Genomic DNA, 17,493 nt, shown 5'->3' with positions numbered 1-17,493 from the left:
TGTACAGGAGCAGATGTTTGTTCACATCAGGTCTAAGCAAAAACAAACGGTCTTCTTCACAGAACATATAGATGTTAGCATACGAGGGTGCCACCGCCGATCCCATGGCGCACCCTCGCAACTGCAGGTAGTAACTACCATCAAATAAGAAGAAGTTCCTCTCCAGAGTGAGTTGCAATAGCCTGAGAAACAACTGGTGGTCAAAAATCGCGGTATCCAGATGTTGATTCAGGAATAATTGTACTGCTTCCAAACCCCCGACATGGGGTATGGATGTATACAGGGAAGATACATCTACGCAACACATCAGGGTGCCAGGCGGAACTTCAGGAATGTCCAGTAACAGATTTAAAAAGCTTGTAGTATCCTTTAGGAACGATGGTTTAGAGCATAATAGTGGCTGGAGAATATAATCAAGCAGCTGTGATACTGGCTGATAGAGGGAATTTCGAGCAGCAATGATAGGACGGCCCGGTGGATTCCTGACGTCCTTATGTCATTTTGGCAATGTATACAATACAGGAACCACCGGAACTGCCCTCAGAATCCGATCACGGACTTTGGCAGGCAATAAGCCCTCTGATACTGCAGTAGAGAGAATAATAGAGAGTTCTTTCTGGTATTTCTGGGTGGGATTACCAGGGAGCTTCTGGTATACAGCAGAATCTGCTAATTGAGAGTAGACTTCTTTACGGTAGTCTTCGATATTTTGTATCACGATGGCCCCGCCTTGTCGGCGGGCCTAATGGTGATATCCTCATAACTACATAATTGTTTGAGGGACGAAGACTCCTCTACAGACAGATTCTTAGTCACCTTACCCGGAGCTGCCACAAAGCGATGGATGGAGATCTGCTATTCTAAGGTATTTATGTCAGTGTTGTACTGTGCTTCTGTGCTGTAGTCGTGTTCTGAGGAAGGGGGTCAAACCCCGAAAGCTCATCAATACACGTTCCTTGTGTTTACTTACTTTGTTGTTTCCTGAGTGCCTTCTTTCATTGGAGTTGCTATATATATATATATTATATATATATATATATATATATATACGGTGCATTTTTGTGTGTTGGGGGGGGGAGGAGGGCGGGGGCCCAAAGCATTTTTTTGCACCTGGGCCCACGACTCGCTAGTTCCGCCACACACAGTAACTGTAAGCAGTAATATGAGTGGGGGCACAGGAATATAGTTATATATTTTTATTAGTAAATAAAGCCATTACTCTGTAAATTTATGTGACATGTGTGTGCGTATATTTATATATTTATTTATAAATATATATATATATGTATATATATATATATATACTGTATATATATATATATACGGTGCATTTTTGTGTGTTTGGGGGGGGGGGGGGGCGGGGACCCAAAGCATTTTTTTGCACCTGGGCCCACGACTCGCTAGTTCCGCCACTGTCTCCACGTCCCTACAAAACTTTAACCGGGCACTCAAAACCCACATCTTCAGCAAACTCAGCCACATCTCACCTTAACCCTCTTTTCCATGTGCACTGTCTACCCTTATCTTAAATATATATTGACTTCAACACACTTTAAGGATAGAATAGAATTTAATTATCACATAGATTATTGCTACAGAATAAACCAAACTTTCTTACTGTATAGTTTTATCAAATAAATGTACTGGTACTCTTTACCTAGAACGGCGCCCACGATTTTGATCCTGGGCATCGCAAGGTAAAAAATCGCGTCGGTCACATCGCATGCGACCAAAAAATCACATGCGATGCGACCGACGCGATTACCGCGATTTCACATAGGGAACAATGTTAAATGTCCCAATTGACCCGATTTTACATAGAAAACAATGTTAAATGGCCCACAGAGGCCAAATAGGCACCCTGAAGTGTGAAATGGCCCCCTCAATTGTTAACACCACCCCACGATCAACGTCAACCCGAAGCGTGGCGAGCGCAGCGAGCCCGCGAGGGGCGGCGGTACGCGTCCTACGACCTATTCATACCCCCACTATCCACGACGGCGTGGAGTTGAGAATAGAAAGTGTGGCGAGCGCAGCAAGCCACCGAGCCCGAAGCGTGGCGAGGGGACGCGGACACCTGTGAAGCCCGCGAGGGGACGCGTATACCTGTGACGGTATCCATGTCCGCTCACCACGCTTCGGGCTCGGTGGCTTGCTGCGCTCGCCACACTTTCTATTCTTAGCTCCACGCCGACGTGGATAGTGGGGGTATGAAAAGGTCGTACAACACGTACCGCCGCCCCTCGCGGGCTCGCTGCGCTCGCCACGCTTTGGGTTGACGTTGATCGTGGGGTGACGTTAACAATTGGGGGGGTCATTTCACACTTCAGGGTGGCAATTTGGCCTCTGTGGGCCATTTAACATTGTTTTCTATGTAAAATCGGGTCAATTGGGACATTTAACATTGTTCCCTATGTGAAATCGCGGTAATCGCGTCGGTCGCATCGCATGCAATTTTTTTGTCGCATGCGATGCGACCGACGCGATTTACATTTTTACATGTATTTCTATGTAAAATCGCGGGCATCGCATCGGTCGCATCGCATGCCATTATAATGGCATGTGATGTACATGCGATGCCCGCGATGGGCGCCCTTCTAGGTAAAGAGTACCAATGTACTTTACTTGTAATGTCTGTAATGTCCTTTGAGCAACATATAATTTCCCAGTGTCTTCCCTGCTTCCCTTCTGGACTTGTATCTTGGTAGGACTGCTATGCTATTACTGGTGCCAGTCCTTGTGTTTCCCTCCTGTATCCCTATAGATTGTAAGCTTGCAGCAGGGCCCTCTTACCTCCAAGTCTGTCTTGTTACCCAGTTTGTTCTATCTCTGTCTACAACTGTAAAGCGTAATGGAATCTGCTGTGCTATATAAGAAACTGTAAATAAATAAATATTTAAGTGTGTGTCAGTAATTTTAGTAATGAGGCCCCACACCTTCATTGCCCCTAGGTTAACACCAGCCTTATTCTGGACATGATTTAAACTTTTGCCTAGTGATTTTTGTACATCGCCACACACTGAGGGACTTATTCAGAGAAGGAATCAGAAGCAAAAATGACTGCATTTATTGGTGGTTGTTGGTCTTTATCCTTATGCAAATGCCACTATAAAGTCCTTCTGAGTAAGGTATAACCCTCCGATAGTTGGGCTTCCAACGGCCATTTTTCTGACATCTAATTCTAACTGTCAGGAGCCCAACAGGGGGGAGAACGCATTCAAGCCCCTTGTGGGCTCAGTGCACTCGACGTGCTGCGGGCTCCTATTCTATTCCCCCTCTAGGTGGGTCATGGACTGGGACTTGGGATTCCGATGTCGGAGATATGACCGCCGGATTCCCGACTGTCGGTGAGTCATCTGGCACCAATCCTTCCCGGGTTACCAACCATGAATCCGAATGTGCAAGGACTGAGATACCCACTGTCAGCATCCATAGATGTATACCAAGTGGTGCATCTTAAGTCCTGTGGCAAATGTCGTTTCCCTGTCCAAGTATTTCCTTCACTTACTGTGTACGCAACCTCTTTCACCTACATGCCCATAAGATGGGCTGGGATGCAGTTACGATCCCGGCGGTCAGGATCCCGGCGTTCAGAATCCCGACGGCCGAAATGCCGACACTTTCTCCCTCCTGGGATGTCCACGACACCCCTGGAGGGAGAATAAATTAGTGTGCCGAGCGTAGCGAGGCACCGGGCCCGCTGCGTGGCGAGCGCAGCGAGCCCGCAAGGGGGGGCGATCCACGTCCCCCCCTTGTCGGCATTTCGGCTGTCGGGATTCCGGCGTCGGGATTCTGAACGCCGGGATCCCGACCGCCGGGATTCAATACTGAATCCAGATGGGCTATATCTGTGTGAGACAATTCCCCGTCACGGCCCTGGAACGCCCATCACTTTTCCAAGCCAGTTCTAGCACCCTTGTGCAATGCATGCACACGCAGTGGCACAATGACGCGCAACCACATTAACATTGGCAGTGAATCAGGCCCTGTGGCACACTTCTAGGATGCAGGGGCATCCCCTATGAGCATAATGAAAGAAGGTGCACTTATTAACCAGGCTCCATCATTGGTTCCCGTTGATAGAGCTATAGTGTCTAGATAGACAGTCAATGTCTACCTATTGCATGTCTACCTAAGATGGGAGTTCTATTTCAGATGGGATGTTGCTATGGGCAACCAATCAGATACTATCTATTATCTTCTAGGAGGTGCTAAATAAAAAAGTAGATTCTGATTGGTTGCCCATAGCAACATCCCAAGTGAAATAGAACTCCCAAAAAAGTCGACAGAGACAAAAGATCGATATGAAAAAGGTTGACATGCAGTAGGTCGACAGTGTCAAACTGTCGACATAAAAAAGGTAGAAACATGACAAGGTTCAACATTAGTTTTTCATATTTTTTTTTTAAACTGGCATGTTCTTACTTCACCATCCATGTCAGCCTAGAAGGAGTGTATAACAGTGAAGCAAGCCATGCGAGGGGACTCGTTACACCAATCAGGTGTCCATGTCGACAGTTATTTAAAAAAAACCTCATGTTTTTCAAAATCCCGGTTCAATTGCAGATGCGCCGGAGCAATGCTCGGGACCACGAGCAATCCGGATAAGGGATTTTTACAGTTTTTGGAATATTTTTTTTACATACTTACCTGTCCCCTGGTGGGTCCCCGATGGTCCCTTGGCATCCATGGAGTCCTCCGGCGTCCATGGCAGGCCTTCAGCTTTATCTCCGGTGTCTCCAGCGGTCCCAGGAGTGCATTGCGCCAGTTCCCAGGCGCGCCGGTGAAGACACCGGCGCGCCTGGGAACTCACGCAATTCATTCCTGGGACCGCTGGAGACGCCCGGGGACTAGGCAAGTATAAAAAAGGGGGGGGGGGAGAATGGAGTAATTCGGATAACGGATATCCAGATACGGGGTACTCAACCTGTACTAAAATCTCAGGAATAGCCTTTCAGACATACGCTAGTCCAGGGATGATGCGCGTGCACGGTAAAAATCCTGGGATTTTTACGTATGTCCGAAAGGGGTATCACTAAGATGGGAGTTCTATTTCACATGGGATGTTGCTATGGGCAATCAATCAGATACTGTCAATTATTTTCTAGAAGGTGCTATATAAATAAGAAGCAAATTCAGATGGGTTGCCCTCAGAAATATCCCGTGTGAAATAGAACTCCCATCTTAGTTAATTTGCCCCTGTGAATCTAATAATCAGTGGCGTAACTATAGCTCCGCAGCCCCCGCGGTGGTGGGGAGGTTCACAGAAATGTGGGTGCCGGGGGTCTGTGGGGCTATAGTTACCCGCTGCTGTCTGCCGGTAGCTGGCCTGCCGTCACGGTCCCGTCTCTCCCGGTGCCGGCTCCTGCTGCTATAATGAAAAGTGACTCTTAGAATATGGCTGCCCCCATACTGCAGACGGTTTTTAAGAATGCTACAGGAGGCCGGCGCCTCCTCTAAAAGAGTCACTTTTCATTATAGTAGCAGGAGCCGGCGCCGGGAGAGACGGGACCGTGAGCGCAGATGCGGCCGGGCAGGTACGGGCAAGGGGGGGCGCCGAGGAGAGTGGGAGGGTGGCGCCTAAAAATTTGCTGCGGGGGGGGGGTGCAAATCAGGTAGTTACGCCACTGCTAATAATCCACACACCCCCATCATAGTTATTTTCACCTTATAGTCTAATGATGACTGCAGGTGGCTCAGCTTCAGGTGCACTAAATAAATGAATTCCCTGTTACCGGCTTAGGGCTAAGTGTAGCTGTATGTTTTCTGCTGCCCTGTGTACGAGTTACAGTAGGAATTCCCTTATTTAAATATCTTTTGTAATGCTGATTTTTACTGCTAGGAAATAACTTAATAAAATTGGATAAAGGTAAAAAGCCCGTGAAGCAGTGATTAATGAGATAGCGGTCAATGTCAGCGGATTCATGAATCGGAATCTGATTATGTACAAGTGTTTCCCGGACATTAAGGTCACATTAACAGTTTATTGAAACATGCTGATAAAATGTAAAATGGTCATCTTTTCCCTAGGGCTCTTAATTGTTACATGATAAATCACTGTGCTGAGAAATCTATTACATTGTTCTAAATGAGAAAATGCAATTTAGTGAGATGGCTGAAATGCAGCGTTTGATACAGCATGTAAATTGCATAAGTGGGAGACTGTCCTCATTGGAGAATATGGGAGATTGGACTTCAGCAAGATTCATTTCTATGAACTATATGTACTTGTTGTGTCCCTCAATTAGTAAATTACTGATTCTATGCTGTCAACAATGGCACAGTATTATCTCTATAATTGCTAAAGCAAGGGCATAACTGCCATATGTGCAGGGAGTTCAGCTGCTATGGGGCCCAGAGCCGAGAGGGGGACACCTTCCCTGTCACAGTTATACCCCTTTCACACCAGAAAATGGAATATGGCCCAGGGATCATGCCGGGCATTTTCCAGGTTGGCCGATTTCACACCAGAAAAGTCCCTGCATTTTCTGGTGTGGGAAGGAGGCAGGAGGTGGGATGGAGGTGGAGGAAGTGGACAGTACTCACCCCGGGTTGCCGATCCTCGGTGCAGGTCAGAGATCTACACAGGCGCTGGAGAGCTGCATCTTCTTCATCCGCCGCCTGTGTGGATCCCCCGCCTGACCGCACGCACCGAGGACCGGCAACTAGGGTGAGTACCCCTACCCTTTTCACACCGGCCAGGAACCTGGAAACAACCCTGCTCCCTAGCAGGGATGAATTCCCAGTAAATTTTCCTGGGATTTTGGCCCGAGAACCTTTCACACCAGCGCTAGTCGCGGGTTGTTCCCAGGCCCAACCTGGGAATTTAGGCTGGTGTGAAAAAGGTATAACATGTATTATACACATGGGCATAACTACCATAGTTGCCAGGGGTGCAGCCTCTATGGGGCCCAGAGCTGAGAGGGGCCACCTTCCCTCTCACAGTTACATGTGTTATATATAATTTCACCCTTTGGGTGTTACATTGGGGCCCTTATACACTTTTGCTATGGGGCCAAGGAACATATAGTTATGCCACTGGGCTAAAGTCAACCAATAAAAGTCATTGGCGCACATATACAACATGCACCTCCCACATTTCATATGCCATATACATCTATATTTGCACAAATGCACGTGTGTTAAAGGTAAAGGCTTATAATTGTATTAGCATAATATAACAGACCCGACAGCAGCAAAAGATGCAAACACAGATGTGGCTGCATCTGATGGGTGCCGATGATGTCCCAGAAGGCAGGATTCCGATGGTCAGTTTACCGACATTGGAATCCCGACTGTTTGAATGCCCAACAGTCGAGATCCCGATTGACAGGGGCTATTCTTACTCATTGCAGTCCACAACCCCCATAGAGAAGGAATAGAACCTGTGACAAGCACAGCGAGCCACCAAGCCCGCAGCCTGGCGAGTGCAGCGGGCCCACAAGGGACTTCTTTGTGCTCACCTACCTGTCGGGGTACCAGCATTCAGGTATAATGATTGTTGGTATACTGACCATCGGAATCCCGACGGTCAAGCCCACATGCTACACGGTCACCCCATCTGACTCAGTATCAGGCCCTCTATATGTGTGTGTTTCTTACTTATTAGTCTCAACAGGGGTGCCTTGACAGGGGTGGAGTGGGTACAAAGTACCTGGCCCCTCTGGGGTTCCAAAATTGCCAGATAAGCATAACCATGTTCCCCAGAATGGTGTCAAACCCCCGCTGCGCATTGTTTTCTGTAGGGAGCATGTGGCCTTGGTCCCTGGTCATACTTTCTGCCATCATCTTGGTCCATCTCAGCTCTGGGTACACTATATATATATATATATATATATATATATATATATATATATATATATATATATATATATATATATATATATATATATGATATTCTAATAAGATGTAGGATTGGATTTTTTAAACTGGGTGAATTGCATTGTTTACAAAGCAATTTACAGCAGAAACTGAAGAAGTTACTTGTAGATAACCACAATTTTTTAGAACCTTTAGCTATTGCCCATAGTCACTTTTCTTGCCCACCTGCTGTTTCTTCTTTGTAACTGCAAACTGTTGGGTTGATACTCCCTGTAGAGTACTGGAAATAGTCCATTAATACAAATGGCATCATTGCTATTGGTTGGGAAAATGTAATTAGTATACTTTTCCCCAATGTTATAAGGAATATGTGCACATATACATCAGTTATGGTGCCCACACACGGTGCAATTATCGCAGACAATTTGATTATCTTCTTAGGTTAAATTGCATTGCGTCTAGTTCAAATCTCACCGTGTGTATTTGTGATGTGATGCGCGCTCCAGTGTAGTTCATATTGCAAGGCAAAAAAGTATGCAGGGGCAAACGCAGGATTTTCAGAAGGGGGTTTCCAGAGGGGCGGAGCAAAGCACGGAGATGGACACTTAGGTGACCCAGTATATGCCAGGTCAGTTAAAGAATTATAGAGAGACCAAATGTATATAAATAATAATAAAAAACAAATATATATATATACATACATATACATACATATATATACATACAGGGGCGTCAACAACAGTGTAGACCCCTGGGCATAGCAATGTATTGGGGCCCCTACTGATCCTCCAGCGGTAGGGGTGGGGGAAGCTTTGATGTCCCGCGGGTGGTAGGGGGTATTATATCAACCGCTCAGCATGTAGGGCCTGGATCAGTAATTTAAACTAATTACCCCTTTACTGCACAGATGGTGGGAGATGGGGTGGGAGAAAGGGGCATTGGGCTGAATGAAGGGGCCCTGATACATAACTTCCAGGGTGGTAGAGGATGTTTAATATGCACAGGAGGGGTGTATAGTGGAGTGGGCTTATTATTCATAATTTTCTGGTGGGAGGACAGCTTGCTTGACTGCAGATATCTCCAGTTTTTAATGGAATTAAAATCTAGAGAATCCCACCTACCAAATGGTATTGGGGACTAGGGGATCAGAGTTCAGGAGGCAGAGCAATCTGCCAACGAGCATATAAAACCTCACACCAGGTGTGTGGAGCTGGAGCAGTAACCAGCTGCTGGAAGGCTGATAAAGGGGGAGAGTCCCAGCTTTTGGAATATAGCCTCAGAAAAACTCCAAGTCAGACAGAACCTGAAATATCTGACTGGAAAGATCAATCAACAGGCTTGGATGGGGACCACTGCTTTGAAGTCAGATATCTCCGGTTCCCAAGGGCCGATTTTTAAAATTCTTGTACCCATGGAAAGAGGGGACCCTCAGCTTTTAGCCTAGGGCCCTTAGACTCCTGGGGGGGTTTCTGGGTATTCAGAAACCCCCCTGCGTGCGCCACTGGTATGCGCATGCATATATTTTTCAACTATCGCATGCACCCTGTGTTGTTGTGCATTCAAAAATCTAGTGTAGTTCAAATCACACCCAGTGTACAGTCCAGATCACATAGCACACATGGTATACGGTCATTAGGTCGACCCGGATGTGGGGCTTTAGTGCTTCCCAAAATGCGGTAAAAACCCAGATAACAGGGTTTTTACCACATTTTTGCATTAGTGCATCCTCCCCTATATCTGTTTAAGCCAGTAGGAGCCGGAAAAGTAAGAAATAGAGATGTAGTAAGCCTCGGAGAGTCATAAAGAGGTAAGAGATATGTGTCAACACAGCCCATAACATGGCAGTTAGGAGCTGATTCGTTAGTACTTTATCTCTCTCAACTGTATCTTTTTCCATGGCTAAGTATATCTCCCCCTTGTGCCTGTCTGTCTATCATGTGATTACCAGGGAGCACTTCAAACGGAAAGCCACTGCTAGGCAGTCTCTGCGGCTGTTTACAATCATTATTAGTGTTTGGTGCAGACTCACACGCACTTCCTCTGCCCACTTTGACCTAAGTTTCCAATTCTATCGGATATTGCCATGTATAGCCACTAAAGTACAGGCTTAAACCTTCAATGGGGTGTGGTATATTAAGAAGTGTCGACAATTAGAATGTCATGATTTAATACGGTTCCTGCATAAACGTCACACATCCGGGGGCGGACTCAGGGGTAGATGTATGAAGCAGTGATAAGGGAGCAAGAGTGAGCTATAGGAGAAGTGGCCCAGGGCAACCAATCAGCACTGACGTAACATGTGTAATGGAATATAAAATACAATTATACACAGCAGCTGATTGACATATCATGTTATTTTTGTTGTATGTTTTCATTTTTAGCATGTCAATGTCATTTTGCGGCCAATACTATGGGGTAAGGTAACCAATATTTTTAGAAATGCCAACAAGCCCAATTCAGCTGCGAATGAAACAGTTTGGGGTTGTTTCTCTCAGTACTTTGCCTAAATATTTTTCCCAGCTGCCGCCTGTTCATAAGGGTTTAATACTTGTTATACTTTCAATAAATCACGTTTTGCACTTCATCTGATCTTTTCGGGTTGCAATAAAACAGATTGTTTTTAATGGATGCTCTAGCAATGAAAAATATCTGTGTTAGGTGGAAAAAAACAAATTGATGCTTTTTCAATTCCATTTAATGGCATAAGAATCTTCACAGCCTGCTGTGAAAAATATTCTCTTAATGATAGGCCTGTGGCACAACTTAAAGAGTCATCAAGAAATAAATGCTCTGCTGTCTGTTTGGCAGCTTGGTGTCCCTTAATTGAAGTATTATAAGAATCTGTGCAGAGGAATAGCCTCCGGGGTTTTATAACTAAATAGCATGGACACTTTTGATGAGACATGCAGATGAAGACGTGTCAATTTTCCCCAATTTTTCAGCCATAGTGAGACCTGATTCATTTTATGCCCGTCCTTGCTGGTGGGTAAAAACACAGTATGTTTATTTTGATTCCGATTGGTAAATACCAACATTATACAGATAATGATAAATTTATCCAAAGATAACTTTGAAAATTAAATTTTAGTATGGCCGATATGATATGGTTGGTGTTGTAGGTCTACATTAAGGGGGGTATTCAATCCCCACGGGGGAGATGGTCGCCGGGCCCTATTCAATGCTGTCTTCCCCGACAGCATTGAGCAGGGTTTTTCGGCAGAACGAGTCCGACTTCACTAGCTGTCGGGCTCGTTCTGCCGAGAACGGCCGGGAAGTGACGAGCTGCCGGTGACGAGATGCCACGCCCTCTTCTCACTCCCCTGCAGGCGGGACATTGAATCCCGCCTCCATGTTCTCGGTCTAGCTGACCGAGAACGGGCAAGCTCGACCGCCGTGACCCACAATTACTTTCCTAGCAGGCTCCACCTCTCCTGAGAAGGAATGTCCATCGACCGTGGATAATAACATATTGTCGATGTTCTATGCCTGGTGTTAACTACTTTTGCCATCGATGAGGAAGACCCAAATGGTTTTCTGCAATCGATGGTAAAGAACCATCAGGTTTTTTTAGTTTTCCTATGAGGTAACAGGGCATGGAGCATAGCACGGCCCCTGCAAAACTCTACCTATAGGCTGTGATTGCCCACAGCCTCTTGAATAGAAAAGCAAGGAGGGTTATCGGTCAGTGAAACCATTGGAAGTTCATTTGCAGATGGTTTAATATCATCGAGGTTAACTATCAATGGTACCAGTTTGATAAAAAACTTGCTTTCTGTCTAAAGAGTGTGAAGCCCTATAGTGATACAGTAATAACTCTTTTGTTCCTTCCGTATTATTACCCTCAATAACTTTCATTTGGTGGCTGGAAAAACTAAGCAACAAAGCAGCGGCACAAACACACGGCATTTATATCTGTTTAAAATTGTCCCCAATGCCTACCAAAAATACAGCCCATTATGAAAAGAAAAGAGGCGCAAGACGGAATTGTCCTTGGGCCCTCATGCCCACTTTTATGAAGGATATGGACAGTTTAACAAACCAAGCACTTCAGGGAAGGACTATGTCTGATTCTCCCAGTGGCTATCCAATTAACCTCTATAGCCAGCACTAGAGACCCATTTTTTTAGGATAACATTTGGATCTGGAGGTTTTTCCCTGGATCTGTTATGTTATCACCCAAAGAATTGAAAACTAATTTAAATTAATGTTCAACTAAGTCATGAGTTTTTAAATAGCTTATTATATGTTTATAAGTTTTAGTCACAAGGTATGGCATGCTGATCTAGAAATAATAAATGGTGGAAATGGGCAGGGTCACCAGTATAAGTCGGGTCCCGTAGCAGGGGTGGGTGGGGTGGACACTCCTCATTGTAAATATCGGTGCTGTGTACAAAGGCTGCATTGCTGCAGTGAAATCCATGATACATTTTTGATACTTTGGGCCTGATTCAGAGTCGAAATTTGAGCGAATATTGGCCAACTGTATGCTCATCAGGGTCGCACTGCACACACTCCAAGCTACCTGTGTGATGCCGCTCAAATTGAGGATTTACTCTCAAGGCGAATGATAGTCAGGGACCGTGTGGGGATGGTAATCAGGAGTGGTGTCAAAAATGCAGGGGCATTGTCTACAACTGCGATCCCATATGAAGAAACCTGAGGTCAGCATCTCATTCCATGTGCCCATTCTGCGGGCCTTAGGGTTACTCACGGAGCAAACCGCATCAGCATGTTCTCACACATCAGCTACGTATGGGATTGCTGCTGCAAATGCATTAGCGTCTATCAGTGAATTATGCCCAAAGATAGTAACTGATTTTATTAACTGGATGTTACAGTGAGGATGAGGTTCTTAGTAGAGATTTTTTTCAGTTTTGGTTTTGGATTCTGGATCTGTATCTCCCTCCAGTTCTGGATTTGGTTTTGTCAAAACTGCCCTTGTTGGTTTAGGTTTTGGATCTGTATTTTTATTTTTTGATCATAAAAACACTGAATGTTTGCTTGTTTTTGTCTCTTAGGTATTATTTACCTCAATTACAATCATTTCAACTAATTTTCAGTAGATTTAGACCACTGCACAGCTAACAAATTTGTTTGTCCTCCATATCTATAGCTATATCTAACAGAAACCAGGCAGCAGTCACAGTACCGTATACAAAGTGGGGTACAGGCAGAAGTCACAAAACCGTATACACAGTGGGGTACAGACAGCAGTCACAGTACTGTATACACATTGGGGGTATGGCCAGCAGTCACAGAACTGTATACATGGTGGGGTACAGACAGCAGTCAGAGAGCCGCATACACAGTGGGGTACAGGGCCGGCCCCAGGCATAGGCACGCTAGGCAATTGCCTATGCCTAGGGGCGGCAGCTTTGATGGGCGTCAGTGCGGGGTGACAACAAAATTATCCGCACTCACACCGCACCCCACCTCCGGCTACTGCCGCCCCCCCTGGCCGGGCTCCGGCATTTACCGCTGCTGCCAGTGAAAGTCCGGTCCAGCTTTCCCGTGCTGCCCTGCATGCAGGGGGAACAGGAAACACGCAGCACCTGCGTGTGTACATCATCACGTGTCTGGTGGCCGGGATTTGGGAGCAGCACTGAGAGGAGGAGACTGCCAGTACCCGGCCATTAGGGAGTGAGGCACACGCAGTGAGGGAGGAGAGGACTGTCGGAGGGTTGATATCAAGATATCGGGATAGGCGCTATGATGTGTGTGCTTTGCTTGGAGCAGCAGTTAGGAAAAAGGGATAGTCACTCCCAATCTTAGACAAGCAAATACAGGAAGATGGATAACTGCGCTAGATGTATGACAATAGGTTCAATAATAAAATGGCTGAACAATGCACATAAAAAATCAATAATAAAAGGAATGATTAAAATGTCAATGGTGAAATAAATTGGTACAATGACCTGAATGCTTGGATAGTCACCCGTTTATCCACCAGTACTTGAAAAAGCCTCATTTAGCGGTGAAACGCGTAGGTACTTGCACCCCAATTTTTTAACCAATTTGGATACAGCACCCACTGCATTGAATTATTTGCCACCCACTATAACTCAGCGGACTTAACCCTCGGCAACATTGTACCAGAGGCACCATCTTTCCTTCACTCGCCATGGCTCAGAGATTTTCTGGAAGAACGCCACCTCCTAAGGAACCGGTTCCATTTTCAAGAAGTGAGAGTAATTCCATTCCGCAGGAAACTGCCAATTCAACTTATATCCATACAACTTGGATGGACTTCCCCAGCACTGGTGGAGGTACTTGTTTCCTAGCACGGCGCCCATCGCATCGCATACCATAAGCCTTACAATGGTATGCGATGCGATGTTACGCGATGGCACCCGATGTTATACAATTTAAAATAGTATACCATCGCATTGTATGCCATTGTATGCTATATACTATGGTACGATTTTAAATTGTATAAGCACCCTAATGGGTATTTTCAATGTTAAATGGCCCCCCTATAAGATTATTAATTGTGTAAGCACCGTAAGGGGCGCTTACAATGTTAAAAGCACCCCCACGCCAGCCCCAGTATCAACGCCAACCCGAAGCGTGGAGAGCGCAGCGAGCCCGCGAGGGGCGGTGGTACGCGTCCTCTGACCTTTTCATAGCCCCATTATCCACGTTGGCATGGAGTTGATTTTAGATAGTGTGGCGAGCGCAGCAAGCCCCGCGAGGGGACGCGGAATACATGTAAAGTAGTACGCGTCCCCACGTGGGGCACGCTGTGCTCGCCACGCTTTGGGCTCGGTGGCTCGCTGCGCTCGCCACACTATCTAAAATCAGCTCCATGCCGACGTGGATAGTGGGGGTATGAAAAGGTCGGAGGACGCGTACCGCCGCCCTTAGCAGGCTCGCTGCACTCGCCATGCTTTGGGTTGGCATTCATAGTGGGGATGGCGTGGGGGTGCATTTAACATTGTAAGCACCCATTAGGGTGCTTATACAATTAAAAATCGTATAAGGGGCCAAAATCGCATTGCATCGCATGCGGCTATATGGCATGCGCTGCGATACAATGCATAAGATGCCATACGACTGAAAATCGTGGGCACCGTGCTAGGAAACAAATACCCTGGTGGATAAACGGGTGACTATCCAAGCATTCAGGAGAGGACTGTCATCTGCTTTGGTGATTTGTAGGTATATTATCTATATATATATATATATATATATATATATATATATATATATATATATATATATATATATATATATATATAATTGTAATGTGTTCTGCATTCTAGAGGGATAATGATTATTATATATAATGGAAAGAATAGGAAACAGAAAGAAAATACACGTGTAGCTTTAGGGGAAAAAATGGTTCTAAAAATTTGTAAAGTTTTTTTGGGAGCAAAAATAAAAGAAAGAAGATCAAACGCACCAGGAAACAAGGTAACTTACTAAGAGCTCGCTAACTTTCTGAACTTTCTGAATTTTGTGAATTTTTTGACCTGGGCTACTGGAAGAACAGACAACAATCCAGAATTCCAACCAATTCACTAGAAACTTGTTAGATTGTGACATCAAGGCCCCTCACCCATGAATTGCTATATACTGTATGTTGATTTTGCTGTCCACACCACCAGGACCTCCCTGGGTCTCCCGAAGCATCGAAACAAAAAGTTGCATAACTCAGTGTAATAAAACTACAGTGTGAGGGAGGAAAGGGGGGATTCTGTGTTTTATATCATCTGGAATAGTTGTCAGATTGAAATAGGAAGAAGGCAAGAAGAATAAAGTTCTGGTGATTGCGGAAACATTTTGATTAGACTACAGAACTAATAATGGCTAAGTGCTGGGATGACCACCGTGAAAAGGTTTACAGCAGACAGGAGTTCCGGCAGCAGAGACACATAGACAATGTAGAATTCAACGGAGAGGGATGCAGCTGTGGCTTCTAAGTGAAATAAAAATACAAGTGTGGGATCTTTAATGATACCCACTCACCGGTCATATGGAAAACGATTAATTACTGAATCAATGACAGTTATGAGAAAGGATCTTATTTTCAGAGAGGTTTTTCCATGCTAACAGTCGCTTTTATATTATAGCATAGCTCTAAGCCATATCAGAATATCATCGGACCCGTGTGTAAATTATATTCAGTTTGCATTGCAAGCCGTGTGTTTTATTCCCAGCCTTGGTTGTACAGTGGGGATACTGTGAACAGAAGAGAACATCGGTCTCCTCCCTCCAACACTGCACACTACATTGCTTATAGTTTTGAGTATTGGTTAATGATGTGAAAGTAAGACGGTGCATCTGGAGTGTAATTAGGCGCTGATCGAAGAGTTACTTGCACTACAGGAAATTCTCAAGCCTGATAAAAAGCTCATTGGTCAGTCTGTCGAGCACACTAACACAGTTGAGGAGTATAATTAATGTTGGCATGCTCTTATATTGTGTATGGTAGATATCCTGTAATAGAACACATTAGAATACACAGGAATTCACTGGAAGCTATTTTTCATGACAAACTAAGGAAGAAATAGTCCTCGCATTTCAGGGGTAGTTAGCTATTCGACCATTAGTGCCAGTCAGTGGAGTAACTCTGGGAGGCAATGGAGTCATCTGCCGCCGGGCTCCTGCTCCCAAGGGGGCACCTCTCCTCCCCTGCAAGTTTGAATCTGTTATTTGAAACCTGTTGATATCACTTCTGTGGCTGACTCCCCCTCCTAACATCATTTTTGCAAGTGTCTCACTCTGTATTAGAACCTATGACCTGTCTAACTGGAGACAGACACCTTACTGATTGAGCTATTTGGGGGGCACCAATATTTATCCTGCCTCCGGGCTACTGGGACGAACTTACGCCACTGGTGCCAGTACCTTTCATTTAGAGATTAGTGCAGCAGGTGCAGTGCACTGGGACCCTGAGGACTAATGGAGCCCACTGCTGCCCCTGTCACCCTCTTCCTGTCACTCAATATTTTTCCCTGTCACACACTGCCTCCCCCTGCCTCTCCCTGTCACCCAATGCCATGGTCCATATTGCGATCTGGGGTTGGGGTGGAAGAGGGAGGCCCAAATTATATTTTTGTACCTGGGTCCACCACTCATATGTCTCCCCACTAGAAGTGTTTATTAAGCATCTACAGCAGGGGCTAAAGTGAGGAGGAACTGAATTCCACCACCTGTAATTTAAGACGGAACTAGTTCCATCTCCACTATGGCCCTTCACAGTAATTCCAACAGAAAAGCATGCCCCGCCAACCACATCAATGGATGATGCAGGTGGCACTAGCCATATCAAGCTGGAACCACTTCCCCCTCCTCCAGACCTGATGGTTCCATGGTTCTCGTCCACCTGCGGTACGACCCTCCTGGTACTCAAGGGGTCATGAGTTCCAACCACCTCTCCAGATCCACTTTAAGCCCTGATCTATAGTACATACTGCCCCGTGCCAGTGGTGCAGAGAGGGAGGATACCAATAAGCTGGGCCTTAGTAGAGTCCAGGAAATGAAGAGGCGGCCCCCACAATGCTGTGACAAAAAAACTGAATTAGGCACCAAGACTTTTAGTTGAGTATATGAAGTGCTCTCGTTCAGACCGCGGCATCATAGAAATATGTAACGCATAAAAGTCGACTGCTATTACAATAAAGATAATGTGCGCATAGATAAAATGCATTAGGCAGCAGTACACCTACA

This window comes from Crinia signifera, chromosome 5 (genome assembly GCF_055691185.1).
Source record: "Crinia signifera chromosome 5, ASM5569118v1, whole genome shotgun sequence".
NCBI classification, from domain to species: domain Eukaryota; kingdom Metazoa; phylum Chordata; class Amphibia; order Anura; family Myobatrachidae; genus Crinia; species Crinia signifera.
Note: the sequence above shows the minus strand (reverse complement) of the source record.